The sequence below is a fragment of the Schistocerca piceifrons genome, chromosome 8 (assembly GCF_021461385.2).
Source record: "Schistocerca piceifrons isolate TAMUIC-IGC-003096 chromosome 8, iqSchPice1.1, whole genome shotgun sequence".
Classification (NCBI taxonomy): Eukaryota; Metazoa; Arthropoda; class Insecta; order Orthoptera; family Acrididae; genus Schistocerca; species Schistocerca piceifrons.
This window is the reverse complement of record NC_060145.1, coordinates 476,541,122-476,565,879: the sequence shown is the minus strand read 5'-3', so window position 1 is coordinate 476,565,879 and position 24,758 is coordinate 476,541,122. Positions and strand designations below refer to the sequence as shown.

Sequence of the window (24,758 nt, the reverse complement as noted above, 5' to 3'; positions counted from 1 at the left end):
ATATGCAGAAACGAATAAATGTTTCTTATTATTTTTTTAAATAATAGAAACTGTTATGCAAGCATGCTGTTCCTATTTTGTCTTGAAGTTTTTTTTCTCTCTACTCAATTTTATTTATTTACTGTTCAATTTTTACTATTTACATTACATTACAACCATGCTGTCAAAGATGTTATTTACTGTATGTTTCTGCTTCAACCTAGATGTGTAACTTCTCTCTCAATGTTATTTACAAATATTGTAACTTCTCTGGTGACACTACTCAGTAAATGCCTGAAGATGGCCTTGTAAGCCGAATACTGGCTAACACAATAAAAGTAATACTGTAGAACAAAAGCAAACTAGTGCTTTTCACTTATTATTCTTAATGCTTTATGCCTTGTTTCTTTCCCTTTAGAAGTAATTCTTCGTACAATTTTTAACTCAGGAATTTGTATGTTTTCATGCACAGTAACTGCAGTGTAATGAGTTTTACTGTTGTGGGTTTAATTTCTTACAGTAAATGGATTTAATAACATGTGTGAATACCTTGCAGTGCAAGCTCCATAACAATGCAGGCACACAGCACATTTCGAGGTCCACTTATGGATTCACGGTGAACTTGATGCTGATCGAAAGTGATGTTTGAGCTATTCAATTAGATTGAAACTAATGAACTGTCTAATTTTTGAAGGTAGCCAGAGTGGGAGGAAGTTGCTAATGTCAGTCTCAGCAAATGCCTACAGGACTGCCTAATTGCTATTTCACAGATTTAGCACAGAGGAACCATACTCACTTCATAACTCTTCCCCTGACATGTGGGTCCTATGTGATGAACAAAACTCGAATTTGTACGGTTGACGGTCAGCTACATTTCTTAGCTACATTTACATAGAGAAGAAGCTTGGTGTTCACAAAGAGGGCATCCATGATCATTATCACAGTTTACCGAGGGGAGCTTGTGGGACGACTTACTGTGTAAATATTTTCTTCAGATTTTGTTAAATAATTTCTCCCAGCAATTTGCAGATGCAATGAATAAAATAGAAAATAATAATGTAGAGTGCACTGGTCTACGCCAAAATTAGAGCTAAAACTCACACTGCAATCATATTACAAGATATGCACGGGACGCCAGAGCTAACAAGAAGGATCTGGGGGAAGGTATCTCAGCTTAGAAGTGGTAACTGAGTTTCACGATAGAATATTAAAGATAACAGTTCAGTTGTTAATTGTACAAAATTTGGCATCCCAGGAGTTCAAAAATTAAAATTTCTAGCTAAGTGTATCATCTTACATGAAGATTATGTAGCATAAGTGATTGAAATTGAAGGGAATTATAAATAATTTAGTGGAATGATTCAGGACCACATGCGGAAATAAGTGCACTATCAGAGGATTGCCAACCATCTACAACAATATTACCAATTTTTAGCTGTGCTATGGACAGCTACGTAACAAAATATTTGTCGTAACTGCCTTATAGGAGCACTCTGAAGGGACTGGCGAGCATGTCTAGTTTTTTTGCAGTGTTATCTCCTGACACTTTCTAATGGCACGTATTCTGCATGTCGAAACAGCTAATGAATGAAGTTTATTGCATTATGGAATAATGTTGACAATTACAACTAAAAGTATCAGTTGGTGCAATGCAAAGGTTTTCTTAGCATTTTGTTACTGAATTCCATTCTGGCAATTTCCAGAGAGTGAGAGATAGTGAGAGAGAGAGAGAGGGTGGATGGGTGGGTGGGTGGGTGGGTGGGTGGGGGTGGGGGGGGGGGGGGGCGGATGGGGGGGCATGACAACCCTTAAGTGATACAAAATAAGTAGTCCAGTGAGATCTGAACCAATAAATATTTTTTCCTTAATTCACGAAAAGAGCTTGGCAACAAGGAGCAAGTGTGATACTGTTTTGTCTAGCTCTGTTGGTAGTTAATTTAGACAGTACACAACATAAAATTCAAAATCAGTTGAAACTGAAGTGTGGAATTATATTCCTAGAGTCTAAAAATTAAATTTAAGAGAATATTATGAGAATTTAGCAGGATGACTCGGCACCAATCCCGAAAGTGAGTGAACAATCACAAGGTGCCAAACGTCTTCAGCAACATTGCCGAGTCTCAATTGCTTGACCAATATGAAGAACTTCACGGACAGCTCATAATGTTCTCACTGGTATCCACAGCCTGCTCCAGCCAGCCCTCAGTGGAGCTACACTACCAGATGCCAGTCCAAAAGAGACAGCTACAAACTGACGGTAGATAACACAAGTGTAAAATATGAATGAGTTGCACCCTTGCACTGTTCGGCTTGCAGTGAAGACTTATTTTAACTAGATACAAAGTAATAAATCAAATTTTCGATTCACAGGGAAAAATTGAATGTGTGACTGCTGAGGTAGAAACAAAACAGACAAATGTACAGTTGTGCACTTCCATATGTTTCTCATTCCCAGATCTTCCATAGGTCATGCATACTGACAAGCTTGATCATTGTTTCCACAATTTATCCTGTATTTTTTGATACCGATATGATGAACAAAATACAGATTCGAGTCATCGATAGTTGCTTTGAGCCTCTTTGGAGACTGTTTCTTGTTTTGTTGGTGATGTAACACGGCATTCACAATGTGGATGACTGTTGCTACTCCTGTTAGGTTGCCAGGAAACATGTGACACAGAGTGTTAACATACGTCACGTAACTTGTGATGGTTAGCATAGCAAAAGAAAGTGATATGATGCAGGTTTTGCAGAGAGATTGAAACTGATTTCAAAAGAATTTACCATTTTAGTAAGGGAGCACTTCACAGTGCTGCAGTGAACACTCTCCGGTTGCCATAATTGTAGCTGAAGTAGACAGGTCGCAACACAAAAAGTGAGAGTTGGTCTAGCTTATGCGTGAAACGGCCTTCATGGAATGAAATAGTTGACTTTACTAATGCAGTGTGATACCTTAAGTGGGAATTATTCAGAACATTTCATTGATATGGTAGGGAAAGGCCACATGAATTTAGCAGGATCAATCAGTCCCACACCTGCAAATCACTTTCATGACAACAGAGCTGCAAAACAGTGTCCCTGCTAAAGTGTTGTAAAATCTTGATCAAATTAAGGTTAGTCATAAATTGAATGGGACCTCATGTAGCACGATATTTTATCGATTCTTATTACACCTCTATAGTAATTCCCATAGGAATATGCTGTTATTTTTGCACTAATGACACCCTTAAGAGCAATCTGGTGGTAAATCGGGAGGAAACTGTACCAACATGAGGGCAGTGTGAACACAGCCCATGGTCGAGATGGTACACACGCTGCTCTCATTATTGGTTTATTTTTGTCAGTCTGAAGTTACTGAAAAGTGAAAGGCCCTTTCACAAGATGCTGTTCGCATTTACTGGCAAAGCTACCTGAGTGACTACCCAATAAACATTATGTGTAGATGACAGCAGTCGTTCTTTTGATGTATATATGTAAACGGGAGGGCAATAAACTGTAGTGGAATTAAGCCAGGTGATGCAGAGGGAGTTTTGCATGTAGGCAGCAAAATATCTGGTGGTGGCTGAAGAAAAGCAGATAAAAAATCTAGACTGGCACAAGTGAGAACAGCCTTTATCAAAACATAAGTATGCTGATATCAAAGATAAATTTCACTGTTAGGAAGACTTTACTGAAAGTATTTGTCCGCCTTCCTGCTGTTATGTAATGGTGTATGTTGTTGACAGTACCCATAAGCATTACCCATGATCAGAGTAACAGAAATAGGATAACCACTCACAGGGGTATTGTTCAGCTTTTCTACTGGCCACACCACATATCTGAAACCTGCAGAGCACAGTGTCTCACAGTCAGGCTAGACTGGACACCTTTACTGTCTATTAACACCGTACAACATGAAAAGAAACAAAGTGCTACCAACTTCTTACCTATAGATGTGAAGTTGAGAAACCACTCCAGCACTGTCAGACTATTTTAGATAATTTGGATGACTATATTGTTGCTGATTTATTTATCTCTTATGCTTATATGCTGTGTTCAACAATCTAACAAAAAGGTGCCATTTAGTATGCGATGTACTATTGCAAATGAATTACAGCCTATCGTGACAATGTTACAAAAAAGTCTTTTTGTATATAAAACAAACTATTCCATATTGTCACAAATTAACAGGATATTACACACTTTTGGCTTGAGTTTGGTTTGTCTCTACATTCACATTCATACTGAAGCAGCATTACAAGACTACCAAAAAAGTATACAAACGTAGCAGTAGAGGTAGATGTGAAACAAAATCCAGCTAACAAATCGTTCAGTGCCACAATAGGTCAATAAAAATGAAAGGAGATGAAAAAGTAGACACTAGGAAGTGTGCAATTCATCAAGTTTTTCGTCTTTAGATTTACAGGGTAGAGAATCGAAAGTAGCGACAGAACTTATGGGAGAGAAGAAGTTGTCCTAAGATTTCTTTACTGATTGTCGATCTGCCTGCTGGCGGTTCTTTCACGGAAGGGGTCAGATTCTTGCCTCCAGCAAGATTAGGACCTAAAATTAACGCTCTCTTCCGCTTGAAGGGCAAACACTTTCCAACTAAGGTAGCATATAAATGCTTCTAACAGTGCTCTCTTATTGTCCAGTCACAGCTAAGACAGCATTTGCATTGTAAATGCTGAAGTAAGCTGCAGTTTCTGTTGGAACAATCTTCGTGGACACAACAATTTGCTACCTCTACATCATCCCTTCAGTGAGAATAATGCAAAATATTTAATCTAAATGACAAGACAACATCGAGTGAATTTACCAGGGTAAGTAATTAGACAGTCACATAGTTGCCAAACATGTTCTACAATGTTTCCAGTTCTCCATCAAACTACCGACAGGCAGAATACAGCTGCTCAGCCAATGTTAATCTTTAACTGTCTGGCATGAGGAAAGATTGAATGTCAAAGACATGCCAGTGCCAGCTGTAGAAATTCTTAGCATAGTCCAATGAGTTTTATTTACATTTCTGTAACTATGATTTGTATCTAATGTGTAGTTACAAATAATATTCAGATACACTTACTGCAACTCTAATATCATAAATAAACAGCAGGGAAAATTAGTTCCGTGGTTCCCCTCCTCTTTGGCTGTTGTAGGTATTTTTTGTTTTTCCATTTTAACTAAACTGCTAACAGAAAAACTAATTCACTGGAAGTGATTCGCTTTTGTAGAATCGCCAGATACTATTAACATTATGAGCAGATAATATTCATGTTAGTATTATACACTTGAAATACTTATCCTTATGAATGCTTGCATTGTCGCCACTTGCAATATGTAATAACACAAAAGAAAAGACAACATAATACTGTTTGTCAGTTTTTGTATTCGCTAATTGAATGTCATAATTAAGTTGCGTCAAACCTATAGTTTCAAGTCACTAAATCAAACTGTGCAAGGGAATTTTTCACAGTGTCTGGGAAAACACGACTCAAAAGCCTTGAAGATAATTAAATAAGTGAATCAGTGAAGTGGAAGCTCGACACCTGATTCAGGTGACATGAAAGGAGAAGCAGTTGTGATGAGAATCTGAAACAAGGAACAGAAGGAGCTGACATTAACATTTTCAAGATACTCACGGTGTATTTCAACTTGTCTCCTGAGCCAGTTGTGCAACAGTTCTTGCTCAACTGAAAAGTTGAGTGTCACTTAAATAGAGTGAAACCAGAAGGACAAATAGGCATGGAGTTTAGAAATCTCACTTTTTACATGACTGTGGAATAAGTTAAACATTGGGAAGGCAATGAATTTTGAATATGAGGTTGACATAAATTAAACATTTCAAGATGAAACCCAAATCATGCTAACAGCCCAGTTTCAATTTTTTGTGCTCTGTGTTCAAATCCAATGTAATCATGTTATATTTTTCCTTTTGTTGTCATGGAAGTATAAGAGATCAGTGACATCAGTGTTTTTGTGACATGAAGGATTGCTTTAGAATATTTACAAAATAATTAATTTTTCCAAATGTTATTAAATTGGCTTAATCATGACACACCATATACATCATAGCCCCACAGAAACTGGTATAGGCATTCGTATTCAAATACAGAGATATGTAAACAGGCAGAAGACGGCACTGTGGTTGGCATTGTCTGTATAAGACAGTAAGTGTCTGGCGCATTTTTATATCGGTTACTGCTGCTACAATGGCAGGTTATCAAGATTTAAGTGAGTTTGAACACGGTGTTATAGTCGGCACATAAGCATTGGGACACAGCACCTCCAAGGTAGTGATGAACTGGGGGTTTTTCCGTATGACCATTTCATGAGTGTACTGCAAGTATCAGAAATCCAGGAAAATAATAAATCTCTGACATTGCTGCGGCTGGAAAAATATCCTGGAACAACAGGACCAATGACGACTGAAGAGAATCGTTCAACATGACAGAAGTTCAACCCTTCCGCAAGTTACTGTAGATTTCAATGGTGGGACATCAGCAAGTGTCAGCTTGCAAACCGTTCAACGAAACATCATCAGTATGTGCTTTTGTAGCTGAAGGTCCACATGTGTACCCTTGATGACTGCATGACACAAAGCTTTATGCCTTGCCTGAGCCTGCCAACACCAACATTAAATTGTTGATTACTGGAAATATGTTGCCTGATTGGATGAGTCTGGTTTAAAATTGTATCGAGCGGATGGACGTGTATGGATAAGGAGACAACCTCATGAATCTGTGGACCCTGCATGTCAGCAGAGGTCTGTTCAATCTGGTGGAGGCCCTGTAATGGTGTGGGTGGGGCATGTGCAGTTGGAGAGATATGGGACCCCTGATATGCCTAGATACGACTCTGACAGGTGACGTGTACCTAAGCATCCTGTCTGATCACCTGCTTCCATGCACGTCCATTGAGCATTCCGATGGACTTGGGCAGTTCCAGGGTGAGAAGGGACACCCTCACACATCCAGAATTACTGCAGAGCGGCTCCAGGAACACTCTTCTGAGCTTAAAAACTTCTGATGGGCACCAAACTCCCCAGATATGAACATTATTGAGCATATCTGGGATACCTTGAAATGTGCTGTTCAGAAGAGATCTCCACTCTCTTGTACTCTTTCGGATTTATGGACAGCCCTGCTGGATTCATAGTGTCAGTTCCTTTCAGCACTACTTCAGACATTAGTCAAGTCAATGCCACGTCACATTGCAGCACTTCTCAACTCAACCGCCAGCTCACCATGCGTTCGAGCAACTTGCAAAGAACGTTGGTGAAGCTAATGGGGTGGTAGCTGTCCACCTCCAGTGGGTTCTTGACAGGTTTCAAAACGGGGATTACAATGCTTTCCCGCCAATTGCGACGGGAACTCAACCTCGACCCAGATACGGTAATAAAGGTCTAGGAGGCGTCGCTGGCAGCCCGCCGAGAGGTGTTTTAGCATCTGAGAGTGGATGCGATATGGCCCAGGAGCCTTATGAGGGCAAGCGGCTAGGGCACTGTGGAATTCCCACTCACTGAACGGAACATTGTAGGATTCAGGTTGGTGCGTGTGAAATGAAAGGCCCCGACAATCCAACCGCTCTTTCACAGAGCGGAAGGCCAGTGGGTAATTTGCAGAAGTGGAACTGAGAGCACAATGGTCTGCTAAGCGGTTTGCAATTATGTCAGAGTCAGTACAAACTGCTCCATTCAGTGAGAGGGCAGGGACGCTGACAGCGGTACAATAGCCATAGAGTCGCCTGATCTTGGCCCAAACCTGCGATGGAGAGATATGAAGGCCAATGGTGGAGACATACCACTCCCCGCACTTCTGCTTGTGTAGGAGAATGATGCGGCGATGAGGTGTTCCAACGAGGGATGCCGCTTGTGACGCTGGAGCGCCTGCCTGCGATCTTTAATCACCTCAGCAATATCGAGCAACCACCAAGCCACACTCCTCCGCCAAGGGGACCCAGAAGAACAGGGGATGGCAGAGTCTGCGGCAGTAATGATGCCGGTGGTGACCGAGTGAACCACCGCATCAATGGCGTCAGTGGATAGAGGCGCAATAGTGGCAATGGAGGAGAACAAGTCCCAGTCAGCCTTATTCATAGCCCATCTGGAGGTTCACTCAGAAGAGGGACGCTGTGGCAGTGACAGAAAGATCGGGAAGTGGTCACTACTGCACAAGTCATCGTGCACACTCCATTGGACAAACGGTAAGAGGCTAGGGCTGTAGATCTAAAGGTTGATGACTGAGTACGTGCCAAGTGCCACACTGAAATGTGTGAAGGCACCATCATTTAAAAGGGAAAGGTTGAGCTGTGCCAATACATGCTCAACAGTGGCACCTCAGCCTGTTGCCACTGATCCACCTCACAGAGGGTTATGGGCCTTGAAGTCGCCCAGTAACAGAAAAGGGAGCGGCAACTGAGCTATGAGCGCAGCCAGGACAAGCTGTGGGACATCACCATCCGGTGGAAGATAGAGACTGCAGACAGCAACAGCCTGAGGCATCCACACCCAAACAGCAACAGCCTCTAAAGGTGTTTGTAGAGGGACAAAAGGGGCTCTGAGCATATGAGACTTAACATCTGCAGTCATCAGTCCCCTAGAACTTAGAACTAATTAAACCTAACTAACCTAAGAACATCACACACATCCATGCACAAGGCAGGATTCGAACCTGCAACTGGAGCGCTTGTGGACATGAAAGACTCCCCATCGGCTCTCGTACAAACTAGGAACCGGGGTGAATAACTGCCACTGCCATCCTGAGACTTACGCTCCTCCCACAGTGTGGCCAGGGAGGGGAACATTTTGGGATCATATTTCTGAACGTTACATTGAGCCTGAGAACACTTAGAGACTGCTGGCGGCAGGCCACCAGCGAGAGATCATGTACCATGCATCACTGCGGGTCATCCACCCTGATGCCACCCACTTCGACCAAGGGCCCTCCCCACAGGCGCCACCCAGCCTCAGCAAGGGCCACCTGGCAAGATGGCCATTGCCTGGAGTCCCGATACCCCAGGAAGATAGGCATCTACTCCTAGGCATATGTGGTGAGTTAACGGTGCAGGCATCAGCAGAGCAATCCCTGTGTTGTCAGGGGGCTATGAACAACAGGGTACATGGCGGATCCACCACAACGGACTGGCTACCATGCTGGATATTAGGTGACAAGTAGTCCATGTTCATCGTCAGTGCAGAAAGTGGCACTGCACATGGCATGGCAGAAAATACACGCAGGAACGTATCCATGCCCAAGAGATGGAGAGCGGGCAGGACTGCAGTGCAACGACGAAAAAGCTGGCATAAGGTCTCAAGGCACGATGGAAACAATGCACCAAGTAAGGCGCCCTTTCCCAATCGGCTTGCTCTTCGGAAGAATTTTGAGAGATGGAGGTCAAACCCTACAGGGGACCATCACATAAAGGCCGAAACGTTTGAGACTCCTTTTAGTCGCCTCTTATGACAGACAGGAATACCGCGGGCCTATTCTTACCCCCGAACCCGCAGGGGGGAGGCAGGGTTGTAGCCTATCCCCAATGTTATTCGGTCTGCATATTGAGCAAGCAGTAAACGAAACAAAAATTTGGAGAAGAAGCTAAAATTCATGGAGAAGAAACAAAAACTTTGAGGTTTGCAGATGACATTGTAATTCTGTCAGAGACAGCAAGGGACCTGGGAGAGCAGGTGAATGGAATGGACAGTGTCTTGAAAGGAGGATGTAAGATGAACATCAACAAAAGCAAAACAAGGATAATGAAATGTAATCGTATTAAATCATGTGATGCTGAGCGAATTATATTAGGAAATAAGACGCTACAGCAGGTGAGTTTTCCTATTTGGCCGGCAAAATAACTGATGATGGTCAAAGTAGAGAGGATATAAAATGTAGTTAACATTTTATATCCTCTCAATGCAACTAATAGGCAGTGACAAGAAAAGCATTTCTGAAGAAGGGAAATTGGTTAACATTGAATATAGATTTAGGTGTCAGGAAGTCTTTTCTCAAAGCATTTGTATGTAGTGTAGCCATGTATGGAAGTGAAACATGGACAATAAACAGTTGTAAATGTCGTGTGACTAGGGCCTCCCGTTGGGAAGACTGTTCGCTGAGTGCAAGTCTTTCGATCTGACGCCACTTTGGCGACTTGCGTCTTGATGGGGATGAAGTGGTCATGATTAGGACAACACAACACCCAGTCCCTGAGTGAAGAAAATCTCCAACCAAGCCGGGAATCGAGCCCGGGCCCTCAGGATTGACATTCTGTCGTGCTGACCACTCAGGTACCGGGGGCAAAGGCTGCTGTAACCATTGTGCACTGCCACAACACTCGTGTAGCAACCACATGTCCATTGTTTCTAGTTTCTTCAAGAAGATCGAACAAACACGAATCGATCATTTAATATATATGTTGAATCGATCATCATCTTGGCACCTGGATCCACCATCACAATAGCTGTTTTCTATTTGTGAGTTTGTCACACATAGACAGCCCAGTACAGATTAACACTTCACAAAAAACTGGTAATAACAGTTTGTACTTGTCTCCAAGAAACGAGTGGTAGATGTGGCCCTCAGGTCCAACAGCATGTGAACAGCCAATGAAATGGCATTATAATGTGCGCGTAACAGCTACAAAATCTGGAAAGCTCACAAAGGTAATTGTCATCCAATTTTGGACAAAGTTTTGTGACCTTACATAACAATGGAGCCGTATCTGTTCACCACTGACACTGAGAATGGGCAAAGCTATCCCTTCTTATACGATAGCCTTGTTGTCAATGAAATCGGGATATCAATGTGTTCATAAAAAGCAATTCCACCTAAATGTATGCTGTTCTGCATACCCTATGACGTGTGCTTTTACTAAAAGGTGAAGAATTACATCCGCCCGATGCAAAAGTGTCTCAACACACAGCAAAGGAAAATTGCAATTAGAAGCATTGAAGTTAACAAAATATGCCCCTAGATCCGAAAATGATTGAAGGCCCCAGCTTTCAAGAAAAGGCATTGATACGCTTGGTCTGCTATGAAATTATCACCAGATCATGAGGTAACTGGAACGTTACCGAAGCTGCTTTTCACCTAAATAATCACATTAACCCTGTGGTGCATGAATTTCACTGCAGTGGACAACTTTTAATGGTCAATTCTCTGCTGTTTCCAATCAGTCATGAGGCTGCAAATGCATGCAGGACACAACACTAGTAGGGAGTGCCCACTGCAGTGAACTGTGGGCATTTGCAGCCTCAGGACTGATTGAATACCAAAGAAGTGACCATTAACATCTGTCCACTGTAGTGTACACTATGCACCACAAGGTTAAAAAATGTGCCTATATTATGAAAAGAATAGGGGCAACTCACCATATAGTGAAGATGCTGAGTCACACTTAGGCACAACAAAAAGACTATTAGAAAGTGAGCTTACAGCCAGCAAGGTCATTGTCGGGAATACACAACAAACAAACAAACAAACAAACACACATGCACACGACTGCAGTCTCTGGCTGTTGTGGTGAGTATCAACTATCCTTTTCATAATATTATTACGTCCCATCCTGGATTTTTCATTTTTTTAATTAATGTGTCTGTGGCATATGTGCCTTTGGACATGGTGGTGCTTCATCAATTTTTTCTATGCTTTGAACATTTTTATTATAAATATTATTGTGTGGAATACACTGGTCCTCTTAAAGCACAAAAGAAAAATCAAAGCAAAAATTTATATACTAGACTCTATATGATTTTTCATTTTCAATTACCATTTGGCACTTAGGGTTGTATCACGTTTGCAATGATTAATCTAATTTAATTATGTTTGGAATGCTTAATTATTTTGTAAATAATTCCATAGCATTTCCTGATGTTACAAAAATACTGGTGTCACTGACCTATTATACTTCCATGACAACAAAACGGAAAAAAACACCATTACATTGGATTTGAACACAGAGCACAAAAAATTAGAACAGTGCTGTTAGTATGCTGTGGGTTATATTCTTCTGATGTTTAATTTATTTCAACTTCATTTTCAAAATTCATTGCCTTCCCAATGTTTAACTTATTCCACAGTCGTGTAAAAAGTGAGATGTCTAAACTCCATGCCTATTTGTCCTTCTGGTTTCACTCTATTTAAGTGACACTCAACTTTTCAGTTGAGCAAGAACTGATGAACAACTGGCTCAGGAGACAAGTTGAAATACACCGTGAGTATCTTGAAAATGTTAATGTCAGCTCCTTCTGTTCCTTGTTTCAGATTCTCATCACAACTGCTTCTCCTTTCATGTCACCTGAATCAGGTGTCGAGCTTCCACTTCACTGATTCACTTATTTAATTATCTTCAAGGCTTTTGAGTCATGTTTTCCCAGACACTGTGAAAAATTCCCTTGCACAGTTTGATTTAGTGACTTGAAACTATAGGTTTGACGCAACTTAATTATGACATTCAATTAGCGAATACAAAAACTGACAAACAGTATTATGTTGTCTTTTCTTTTGTGTTATTACATATTGCAAGTGGCGACAATGCAAGCATTCATAAGGATAAGTATTTCAAGTGTATAATACTAACATGAATGTTATCTGCTCATAATGTTAATAGTATCTGGCGATTCTACAAAAGCGAATCACTTCCAGTGAATTAGTTTTTCTGTTAGCAGTTTAGTTAAAATGGAAAAACAAAAAATACCTACAACAGCCACAGAGGAGGGGAGCCACGGAACTAATTTTCCCTGCTGTTTATTTATGATATTAGAGTTGCAGTAAGTGTATCTGAATATTATTTGTAACTACACATTAGATACAAATCATAGTTACAGAAATGTAAATAAAACTCATTGGACTATGCTAAGAATTTCTACAGCTGGCACTGGCATGTCTTTGACATTCAATCTTTCCTCATGCCAGACAGTTAAAGATTAACATTGGCTGAGCAGCTGTATTCTGCCTGTCGGTAGTTTGATGGAGAACTGGAAACATTGTAGAACATGTTTGGCAACTATGTGACTGTCTAATTACTTACTCTGGTAAATTCACTCGATGTTGTCTTGTCATTTAGATTAAATATTTTGCATTATTCTCACTGAAGGGATGATGTAGAGGTAGCAAATTGTTGTGTCCACGAAGATTGTTCCAACAGAAACTGCAGCTTACTTCAGCATTTACAATGCAAATGCTGTCTTAGCTGTGACTGGACAATAAGAGAGCACTGTTAGAAGCATTTATATGCTACCCTAGTTGGAAAGTGTTTGCCCTTCAAGCGGAAGAGAGCATTAATTTTAGGTCCTAATCTTGCTGGAGGCAAGAATCTGACCCCTTCCGTGAAAGAACCGCCAGCAGGCAGATCGACAATCAGTAAAGAAATCTTAGGACAACTTCTTCTCTCCCATAAGTTCTGTCGCTACTTTCGATTCTCTACCCTGTAAATCTAAAGACGAAAAACTTGATGAATTGCACACTTCCTAGTGTCTACTTTTTCATCTCCTTTCATTTTTATTGACCTATTGTGGCACTGAACGATTTGTTAGCTGGATTTTGTTTCACATCTACCTCTACTGCTACGTTTGTATACTTTTTTGGTAGTCTTGTAATGCTGCTTCAGTATGAATGTGAATGCAGAGACAAACCAAACTCAAGCCAAAAGTGTGTAATATCCTGTTAATTTGTGACAATATGGAATAGTTTGTTTTATATACAAAAAGACTTTTTTGTAACATTGTCACGATAGGCTGTAATTCATTTGCAATAGTACATCGCATACTAAATGGCACCTTTTTGTTAGATTGTTGAACACAGCATATAAGCATAAGAGATAAATAAATCAGCAACAATATAGTCATCCAAATTATCTAAAATAGTCTGACAGTGCTGGAGTGGTTTCTCAACTTCACATCTATAGGTAAGAAGTTGGTAGCACTTTGTTTCTTTTCATGTTGTACGGTGTTAATAGACAGTAAAGGTGTCCAGTCTAGCCTGACTGTGAGACACTGTGCTCTGCAGGTTTCAGATACGTGGTGTGGCCAGTAGAAAAGCTGAACAATACCCCTGTGAGTGGTTATCCTATTTCTGTTACTCTGATCATGGGTAATGCTTATGGGTACTGTCAACAACATACACCATTACATAATAGCAGGAAGGCGGACAAATACTTTCAGTAAAGTCTTCCTAACAGTGAAATTTATCTTTGATATCAGCATACTTATGTTTTGATAAAGGCTGTTCTCACTTGTGCCAGTCTATATTTTTTATCTGCTTTTCTTCAGCCACCACCAGATATTTGCCCTCCCGTTTACATATATACATCAAAAGAACGACAGCTGTCATCTACACATAATGTTTATTGGGTAGTCACTCAGGTAGCTTTGCCAGTAAATGCGAACAGCATCTTGTGAAAGGGCCTTTCACTTTTCAGTAACTTCAGACTGACAAAAATAAACCAATAATGAGAGCAGCATGTGTACCATCTTGACCATGGGCTGTGTTCACACTGCCCTCATGTTGGTACAGTTTCCTCCCGATTTACCACCAGATTGCTCTTAAGGGTGTCGTTAGTGCAAAAAATAACAGCATATTCCTATGGGAATTACTATAGAGGTGTAATAAGAATCGATAAAATATCGTGCTACATGAGGTCCCATTCAATTTATGACTAACCTTAATTTGATCAAGATTTTGCAACACTTTAGCAGGGACACTGTTTTGCAGCTCTGTTGTCATGAAAGTGATTTGCAGGTGTGGGACTGATTGATCCTGCTAAATTCATGTGGCCTTTCCCTACCATATCAATGAAATGTTCTGAATAATTCCCACTTAAGGTATCACACTGCATTAGTAAAGTCAATATTTCATTCCATGAAGGCCATTTCACGCATAAGCTAGACCAACTCTCACTTTTTGTGTTGTGACCTGTCTACTTCAGCTACAATTATGGCAACCGGAGAGTGTTCACTGCAGCACTGTGAAGTGCTCCCTTACTAAAATGGTAAATTCTTTTGAAATCAGTTTCAATCTCTCTGCAAAACCTGCATCATATCACTTTCTTTTGCTATGCTAACCATCACAAGTTACGTGACGTATGTTAACACTCTGTGTCACATGTTTCCTGGCAACCTAACAGGAGTAGCAACAGTCATCCACATTGTGAATGCCGTGTTACATCACCAACAAAACAAGAAACAGTCTCCAAAGAGGCTCAAAGCAACTATCGATGACTCGAATCTGTATTTTGTTCATCATATCGGTATCAAAAAATACAGGATAAATTGTGGAAACAATGATCAAGCTTGTCAGTATGCATGACCTATGGAAGATCTGGGAATGAGAAACATATGGAAGTGCACAACTGTACATTTGTCTGTTTTGTTTCTACCTCAGCAGTCACACATTCAATTTTTCCCTGTGAATCGAAAATTTGATTTATTACTTTGTATCTAGTTAAAATAAGTCTTCACTGCAAGCCGAACAGTGCAAGGGTGCAACTCATTCATATTTTACACTTGTGTTATCTACCGTCAGTTTGTAGCTGTCTCTTTTGGACTGGCATCTGGTAGTGTAGCTCCACTGAGGGCTGGCTGGAGCAGGCTGTGGATACCAGTGAGAACATTATGAGCTGTCTGTGAAGTTCTTCATATTGGTCATGCAATTGAGACTCGGCAATGTTGCTGACGAACTTTGGCACCTTGTGATTGTTCACTCACTTTCGGGATTGGTGCCGAGTCATCCTGCTAAATTCTCATAATATTCTCTTAAATTTAATTTTTAGACACTAGAAATATAATTCCACACTTCAGTTTCAACTGATTTTGAATTTTATGTTGTGTACCGCCTACATTAACTACCAACAGAGCTAGACAAAGCAGTATCACATTTGCTCCTTGCTGCCAAGCTCTTTTCATGAATTAAGGAAAGAGTATTTATTGGTTCGATCTCACTGGACAATCAATGCGTATCGCTTCAGTATTTTTTCTTGTTATTGTTCTGTGCTTGAGAAGGTAAAACTGGATTCCTTATAGGATCACTTTGTTGCCCGTCTGTCAGTCCAACTCTTGAAAACCCTTTTCTACGGAACAGGTAGATGTATCAAGTTGAAATTTTGTCACATCTGAGGTCTATGGTCCCTCGGTGGTGCAAAAAACTGCAGCTTCTAAGTCAATGCCATTTTTGTTACGTATTTTGATGCTCGCAAACTCACTTATTGAAATATGTAGTGTGTATTGTGTATTTTAAAGCGGGGACCTAGAAACGATGGAGAGGATTTGTCCTGCCGTAGCCCTCAGTGGTTCACAATCCTACAAGGGGCCACAGCAGACAACCCAGCCCACCGCTGCCCCACACTGAATCCAGTGGATCGATCCCCCCCCCCCCCCCTCTCCTCCTGGAATGTCTCAAAGCAGATGAGAGTAGCCCCAAATGTTTGCGTGGTAGAGTAATTATGGTGTATGGATACATGGAGACAGTGCTTGCACAGCAATCGCCGACATAGTGTAACTGAGGTGGAATAAGAGGAACCAGCCGGCATTCACTGAGGTAGATGGAAAACTGCTATAGATACCATCCACAGGCTGGCTGGCACACCAGACCTCAACACTAATCCGTGAGTTGGATTCGTGCCAGGGACTGGCACGCCTTCCCGCTCGGGAAGCCGTGCGTTAGATTGCACAGCTAGCCGGGTGGGTTTATATAGGGCAGTTGCCATTGGACCTGAACCGTGAAGTTTGGCAAGAAGCAAGGTTTTACAGTACAAACAAAGGAAAAAATGCAAAAATTTGTAAATATATCACATGAAAAAAATGTTTTTGTCATTTGTTATCCAATGTCACACTATAAATTAAGACACTCAGCAGTTCTGCATTCAGGCTGATTGGGTCACAATGGTGAAAGTCAAAATTCAGGCAAGGAATGACCTGCTCATATGATGTGTTTTAGAATTATCCATCATAAGATATCCAGGAGCAATTACTGCACTTAACATTGTTGCAAATATTTGGGAATCCTGGGGTAGTGCACTTACTTCTGCATGTGGTCCTGAATCTTTCTGCAAAATTCATTTGGAATTCTCTTTGACTTCGATGACTTATTCTACGTAATCTTCGTGAAAGATGAGACGCTAAGATACAAATTTCAATGATTTTACTCCATACGCTATTAACACCAGTTCTTATCTTTAACGTTGCATCAATACTAAATTGAGAGGCCTACACCCTGAACCATCTCTTTAGCGCAGGGGTCTCAAGTGCATCTTATCATATGACGACGGCGTGAGTTTTAGCTTTAATTGTAGTGCAGACCAGTGCACTCTACATTATTATTTTCCACTTTATTGAATGCAGCTGCAAATTGTTGGGAGAAATTATTTAACAAAATCTGAAAAAAAAAACATTTACATAGTGAGTCTTCTCACAAGCTCCACTCCATAACCTGTGTTAACGGTCATAGGTGTCTGCTTTGTGAACACCAAGCTTCTTCACTATGCAAATTTTTCTAGGAAATCTGACCTGTCAACCATACAAATTTGAGTTCTGTTTGTCACGTAGGGCCCACATGACAGGGAAGAGTTATGAAGTGAATATGGTTCTTCTGTGATAAATCTGTGACACAGGAATTAGGCAGTCCGGTACGCATTTGCTGACACTGACATTAGCAACTTCCTCCCACTCTGCGTACATTCAAAAAATAGGCAGTTCTGTTAGTTTAAATCTAATTGAGTAGCTCAAATACCACTTTTGATCAGCATTAAGTTCACCATGAATCCATAAGTGGAGCTCAAAATGTACTTTGTGCTTGCATTGTCACAGAGCATGATCTGCAAGGCATTCACACAGTTTATTGCATACATTTTCCGCAAGAAATTAAACCCACAACAGTCAAATTCATTACATCACAGTTACCCAGTGTGGCTTGATGAAAACATATGAATTCCTGAGTAAAAAATTGCATGAAGAATTATTTCTAAAGGGAAATAAGTAAGATATAAACCATTAAGAATAATGTTAAGCACTGAAGTAAGGTAGCCAGAATGGTCACAAACTACGTAATTAATTCGGAGCCACAGTCATGTCTTATGTAATACAATACTCATAATATAAAAATGGATCAGCTGAAGCTGTTGCTGCTGAGGATGAAATACAAATCCTACACTTTTTTGTTGAGCATCACTCAACAACAGTAAAGCATTTTTTACTCTCCAAAGTGATGAGCAGTACCTGATGCTTTCAACAAAGTGTGAGAGAATGGAGCACCACTGTGGCAGCCACTGCCGGGTATAAGCAACTGCCAAAGAGCTGTGATGTGTGAGGCATTCGGAGGCAGACAGTCTGCCACGAAGTCATTCAAACAATGTTACTGGACAGAACTATTATTACTGGTGTGTTGGAAAGCGAAATACATTGTCGCTGTGCTATCGTTATGCTAAAGACTTCAGCATTCAGACAAAAGGCACTATAAAAATTTATGCAATGAGTGGCTTCCAACATGAGATGTTGCCTTCAAACAATGCACTGTTTACTGCTAGGCCACGGGTGCAGATATAGCGCAATACCTCGAACACAAGAGAAGACACCCTCCAGGAATTGCCACAGTCTACAGCAAGCCAGATTGTGCAGATAACTTGACTTTCATATTAGAGGGTGTATACACAGACAAGGAAATAAAATTCCCACACTTTTCCCGGATTTCCCGGTTAAAGTACACTTTCTCCTGGGTGAAAATATGCTTTTCCCGTGTTAAGTGACAGTATACCTTTCCTCAGAATTGTAAAACTTATTAGTTCTTTGAATGGTTATGGTTTTATACATCAGCGTAGAATTTCCACTTTATAAAATGAAACTCAGGGGAAAAAAACACGCTTTGGAAAGATATTTGTCCACTGCATATTTTCGTATTATGAAAGATTAAATTCAAATTCCACCAAACACCACACGTTACTTTCCGAAGAATTGAAATCGAGATTGTGATGCTCTTTTGTAAGCCACTCATAGCTCATGCCACGTGATCTCACCAGCCAATGACATCAGATATTCAGAGCATAAAGCTCATGTCACGTCATCTCACCAGCCGATGACAGTGGATATTCAGAACATAGGACACGTGATGTAGTCAGCCGACAGCAACACCGCTGTTAAGCAGTGCGAACACATAAATAGGAAAAGTTAATAGTTTAAATTAACAGACAAGTGTTGCTACAAGAAAAGCAGAGCTTTCACATATAATATCGGTCTCTAAGATTAATAAACTGCAAGAGAAGGTAAGTTTTCACATATAATGCTGATCTTTTTTGTGCATGCTGCACTTTGGGATACATCACACAAATGCGCCAGTAAAATTTTTAATACCGACATAAATGTATGATCTTCTGGGCTCAAAATTCTCGCAGTATTTTCATGCGACCTGTAAGAAATAGGTTCGTTTCAGCAGTTGCCAGAGTGTGCCAGATAACGGGCTTCACCACGCTTGCACAGCTATGACGACACAACAAGCCCGTATGTTGATTCGTGTAAAACATTAATAGGTCTTACATTATGTCATAGAAGAAACAAGACATCAGAGGATACTCCAAGAGCACTGGAATTTTATGAACCATAGTAAAATCTATAATTCGGCTTAAAGTGCACATTCGCATGTCCAAATTCAAATGTCAATTTTCTCCTGTATTATCTCATGCTTGGTTCTTTATTGTGGCATAATGCCAAACATGCTAGAAGATGAAAACGTGCATTTGAAAAGCAGCAAACAGTTGAAACTAGCCAATGGTGCCGAATTGAACACTTTGTTTCAAAGAAAATGACTGCCTCAGAGGAAGAGATTAATAAAAGCCAAATTCTTTAACAAACCAACAAAAATAACTTCATTGTTCTGCAAGGTGATTAATGCTTGACTGTCAGAAATGTGGAAATAAAATAAAATCTGAAACTAATAACATTTTAGCCTTCCATAATTATGTGAATGTATTTTAATTCACTTGATAGCTCCCAGCCACAGAAATTCGTTTTGTTTTCATTTGACGTGAGAGCAATAAACAAAGAAGAAACAGCAAAATCACTAAATGTAAGCACGGGTCACGTGGAGACTACCCACCTCCCCACTACAACTGAAGACTGATCTGTTCAACAGCCCCGGACTACGACATTTCCAAACCGGGGCAATACTAGATACTGCCCGCCCCCCCTCTCCCTCTCGAGTGTTTACTTAGTAGCACATGTCTTTCTGAAGAGTCCGATACATAAAACATATGTGTTTGAAGAAATAAGACATGTTATTTGGTCTTAAGTGTGCCAAAATGCAGTGCCACGCCTCTTCACACGGCATTCTCCTATCGCACATCACTGTATTTCGCTCCATGGAATTCGAACATGTATATTTTGTAATGGATGCCATCAAACTATATTCAGGACAATGGAAACTAAAATGTCCTGTGGTGCCTTTCCTGCTCCCAGTCGGCCGGTTTGACATACTGCCCCTCTTAAAAAATAGACTCACAATTAATACTGGATAGGATTATTTGTAACTGGGAGAACAAGAACTCTTCAGAAAATTTGCACTCTTTATTACCTATTAGCTAATAACTTACTGTTTTGTGTGACATAAGATTAAATATAGGATACATAAAACCAGTAAAGACAAGAGACAAGCAATACAGTACATATTTCTTCAATCCTTAAGTCCTAGCATTTTTTTTTTCTCTCTAATCTTGCTACAGCTTTACATAGCGTGTTTTCCTTTTTGTGAAAGAATCTATTACCTCATCAAAGTTGCTTCATGGAAAAATGAAATGTTGTCGTCTAATACTGAACAAGTGTTAATACAAACAGTACCAAAGATTGATATGATTTCTCAATCTGATTACATCTATTTTATCACTGTCTGCTAGATAGAATGAAATGAGCCTGTCTAAGATTGCAGCAATTGTAACACACACCAAATAAATGAGACTGTGAAACTTCCTGGCAGATTAAAACTGTGTGCCGGACCGAGACTCGAACTCGGGACCTTTGCCTTTCGCGGGCAAGTGCTCTACCAACTGAACTACCCAAGCACAACTCACGCCCCGTCCTCACAGCTTTACTTCTACCAGTACCTCGTCTCCTACCTTCCAAACTTAACAGAAGCTGTCCTGCAAACCCTGCATTCTGGAAATGAGACTGTTTTCACACAAATGGTCATTTTTATAACATGACAGAATATAATTCACAAAGTACCAATATTAAATGTCTTTAGGCCCACTACAAGCAAAAAGCTTTGTTTTATTCATATGCTCCAGCTTCTCAAGAAGGAAATTGAAAAGTACTCGTATGAAATTTTTATGTAAATTTGGAATTGTCATATTTTTCCATGATTTGTGTGCTGTCCCCATTTCTTCTCCTTCTTCGTTCTAACAAACAATCTTGTCATAATTAATTCTGTAACTATTCCTTCCAGTGTCAAAACTTATTCTCAAACCTGGAGAGAACAAGTCTGAAAAGGAGGTGGTCAAAACTTCAATGCCTTGAAATGGAATACCCAGAGAGACCAAACGCATGCTTACAGAAATGGAAAATCAAAATTACTTTAAGACATCTAACCCAAAAATGTCTTCCACAGTGCCAGAAGAAACCTTCAAATAGGAAAGCGTGCAGGACATATTTTTATATAAGAGCCCCTTTGGGGGGGGGAAAAAAAAACCTGCATCAGAATTTCATGACCACCAAAGGCCATGACCTTACTCTGAAATGGGTACAGTAGATGAGCCCACCATCACATAGGTAGAACCACTGATCAAAGATGAGACATCAGTATCCACCTGGAAAGGTAGGACCTGACCCATCACATGCAGCACGAGTAGCAGCTTGACAGGTTTCCCTGATGTCAGGTGAAGCACTGTGTCAATAGTGTGAATGGCGACAGCTGGATAAGACGACTCCGTGTGCACAGCCACGACGTCACTATGCTACTTTGTGGACAGTGCAAGTGCGAATGCCAAGAGAAACACTGAGGGCATGACACAAGGTGAGGCTGCCGTATGTGCTTGCCACAAAGGGAGAGAGCTGCAACCTCCAAAAAGAAACTACAACGGGGAACACTTAACCTGTCACTGTCAAACTCTGAATGACTGTCGATAACAAGTTGCTTACTCGGAATGCTGGGTGCGCTGCAGTTTTCTGGGTTCACGCTTCTGGCATGTGTTCTGCTGGCCTAACTGATGTGGGAAAACAAAACTTTCTTCCACAGTGCAAGTCCCATGCGAGTTCAAAAGCCTTAACGATTTTAAGAATTTCATCCAAAAAGGATCTGTAGGTACACAGCTCGTGCATGCACTTTCATATCCAGTGCCAGAGGACGTGAAGAAATGCGTGTGCCTGTGAAACCATGGGGCCGAACCTAGCTTCAAGTGAAGCCATACCTTTACGGATGACACCCGATACAAACCTGGAGAGAACAACTCTGAAAAGGAGGTGGTCAAAACATCAATGCCTTGAAATGGAATATCCAGGGAGACCGAACACATGAAGATGCGAATCCCTAATCATAGAAACAGCACACGATTTTCACCAAGTGTGTGCCAAGCAGATGAAAGTACAACAAGGACTGTGGCCATGAAGCTCAGTGACCTAGTCCTTACAACATTGACGGCAACTTTTCTCGCTGAAAGAATTCCTACCTAGCACACGATACCTGAGACTGGCTTTCACAGTGCAAATACCATGAAATGGCAAAGTATTGGGATTCATTATAGGAGACAACTTGTGGAGCAAAGCTAACACATCCTGAGAGGACCATGACAGAAAAGAGTGATCGTTTCTGATCAGTGTCGTTTACCTGGTACACTGCAAAATGATGGTTGAGGCACTGGAAATACGTGTCCCATTGTCAACACCACCCACAAAGGAGGGAAACTTAGGAAAAGCAGGTGGCATGTCACCTCTAACCAACAACGCCGACAGTTGTGGTAAAACGAAGTGCTGACGCTGTAGCTCCATTAACTGCCTATCCAACTGACGCTATTCGTGTTGTTGTGCCAACCACTGCTGCAGCAGTTCCAGGTCCATGATGTCACAGAAATCCAAGTACAGCAGGTCCGAAAACACACATCGTCACTGTTGACGTTTACACATACTAACACACATTATTCCATACACACTGGATAGAAAAAAGATGAACAAGAAGTACAGAATTACACAAACCAAGAGTAGTCTGGGTCCGAGGTGGCAGTTTCATCACAAGGCACACGGTGTAATATGAGGATCTTAATATGAAGCACCAATGAGAACTGCTGTGATGCAGCGATAGCTTCCAGGGAGTGGCTTCTTCATGGTGTTTGGATTGTTGCAGCCACTCACAGCTTACAAGCCATCGGGTGGCAAGTACTGATCAATTTTAGACAGTTTTAATAACTCCACCATGCTGTCCAAGTTGGTTACAACACCATTTTTGAATATCTGTATGAGATTTTGCAACATATTTCTATTCATTTTTTACCCTCCACTATAGACCCTTCCTTACAATAGTTTCCCTATCCCTAGCCAGAATCCAGTTCTACATACTGTTCCTGCATTTTTTCCTAGCTGATGGAATCCCCCCCACAATGGCCTTACCACCAAATTCCCTACCTCCAGCTACAACCCCACCTTCCACAATCACCTCTACCTATTCAAATCCCATCAGCCCACATCCCTCACCCACCTAGTCCAGCAAAACCATTCAAATCAGGTCCAAACCTCCTTGCAATAATTCCTCTCCATCCATAAAATTCTCCTGATGTGCAATCAAAATTCTTGTACTCCTCACATAAGTCCTCACCTCTAGGAACTAGAGCAGCATGCACATCCCCACCTCAAAAAACTTTACAATCCAACACTATTCCTAGCTTGGATTATCATTATCCACTACTTCTATGAGAGCCCCAAATCTCCCCCACATGCCCTCAGTCAAACTCTGCCTGACAGATCTACTACATTTACCACGCCCTCAGAAACTACCTCTTACCACCATACAGAATCCAGAACCAAAACACAGTGAACCTTACCTATAAAAGCCTTAGTACCACAAAAGTATGTCTTTCCCAAAGGCATTACCTTTTTCCCCACTCTCAAATTCTATCATGCTGGACTCATGGTAGACCTTCTATACTTCTCCCGGTTCCTACAGAGGAAACACTTTTTCACCATCAACAAAGGCTCTGCCAGTACGGTTTTGAACCACAATGATTACCTGGTACAGGGACTCTGACAGCAGTCAGATTCGTCCACCTAGAAATCCCGCTATAGTGATGCATTCCTGAAATCCAACAGGATCTCCAATTGCTCCTCAAATCCCTAGGCCCATCCTAGAACCTTATCCAAGTCTCTCTCTCTCTCTCTCTCTCTCTCTCTCTCTCTCTTTTACACACACACACACACACACACACACACACACACACACACACACACACACACCACCCCTATCACTCCCCATACTCCTATTTTCTACACGCTTCCTAAGATACATAAATCGAACCACACAGAGCACTTCATTGTGATCGGTTACTATGTCCTCACTGAGAACACCTCTGCTCTTATGGATAACACCTTCAGTCTATTACTCGTAACCTACTCTTCCACAAAAAGAAATCAATCATAATGGCAATGGCCTGGCCACTACTGAACGCTACTTCCACAATGCCAGACTGACTCCAATACTACAGTCTCCTTCCTTGATCACCATGACCAACTACATCCTCACCCACAAGCATTTCTCCTTTTATGGCATCACCTACGAAAAATTAGTGCTATACCAATGAACACCCACATGGAGCCATGAGGAGGACTCCTTCCTAACCAGCCAGAATCCCAA

General features: G+C 41.0%; 1 protein-coding gene across 3 annotated transcripts in view; it reads right to left on the bottom strand.

Moving 5' to 3' along the window:
- The window catches only part of LOC124711580 (microspherule protein 1), a 139,938-nt gene that overhangs the window by 49,745 nt on the left and 65,435 nt on the right, over positions 1-24,758 (bottom strand). The gene's annotated exons all lie outside the window — the stretch shown is intronic.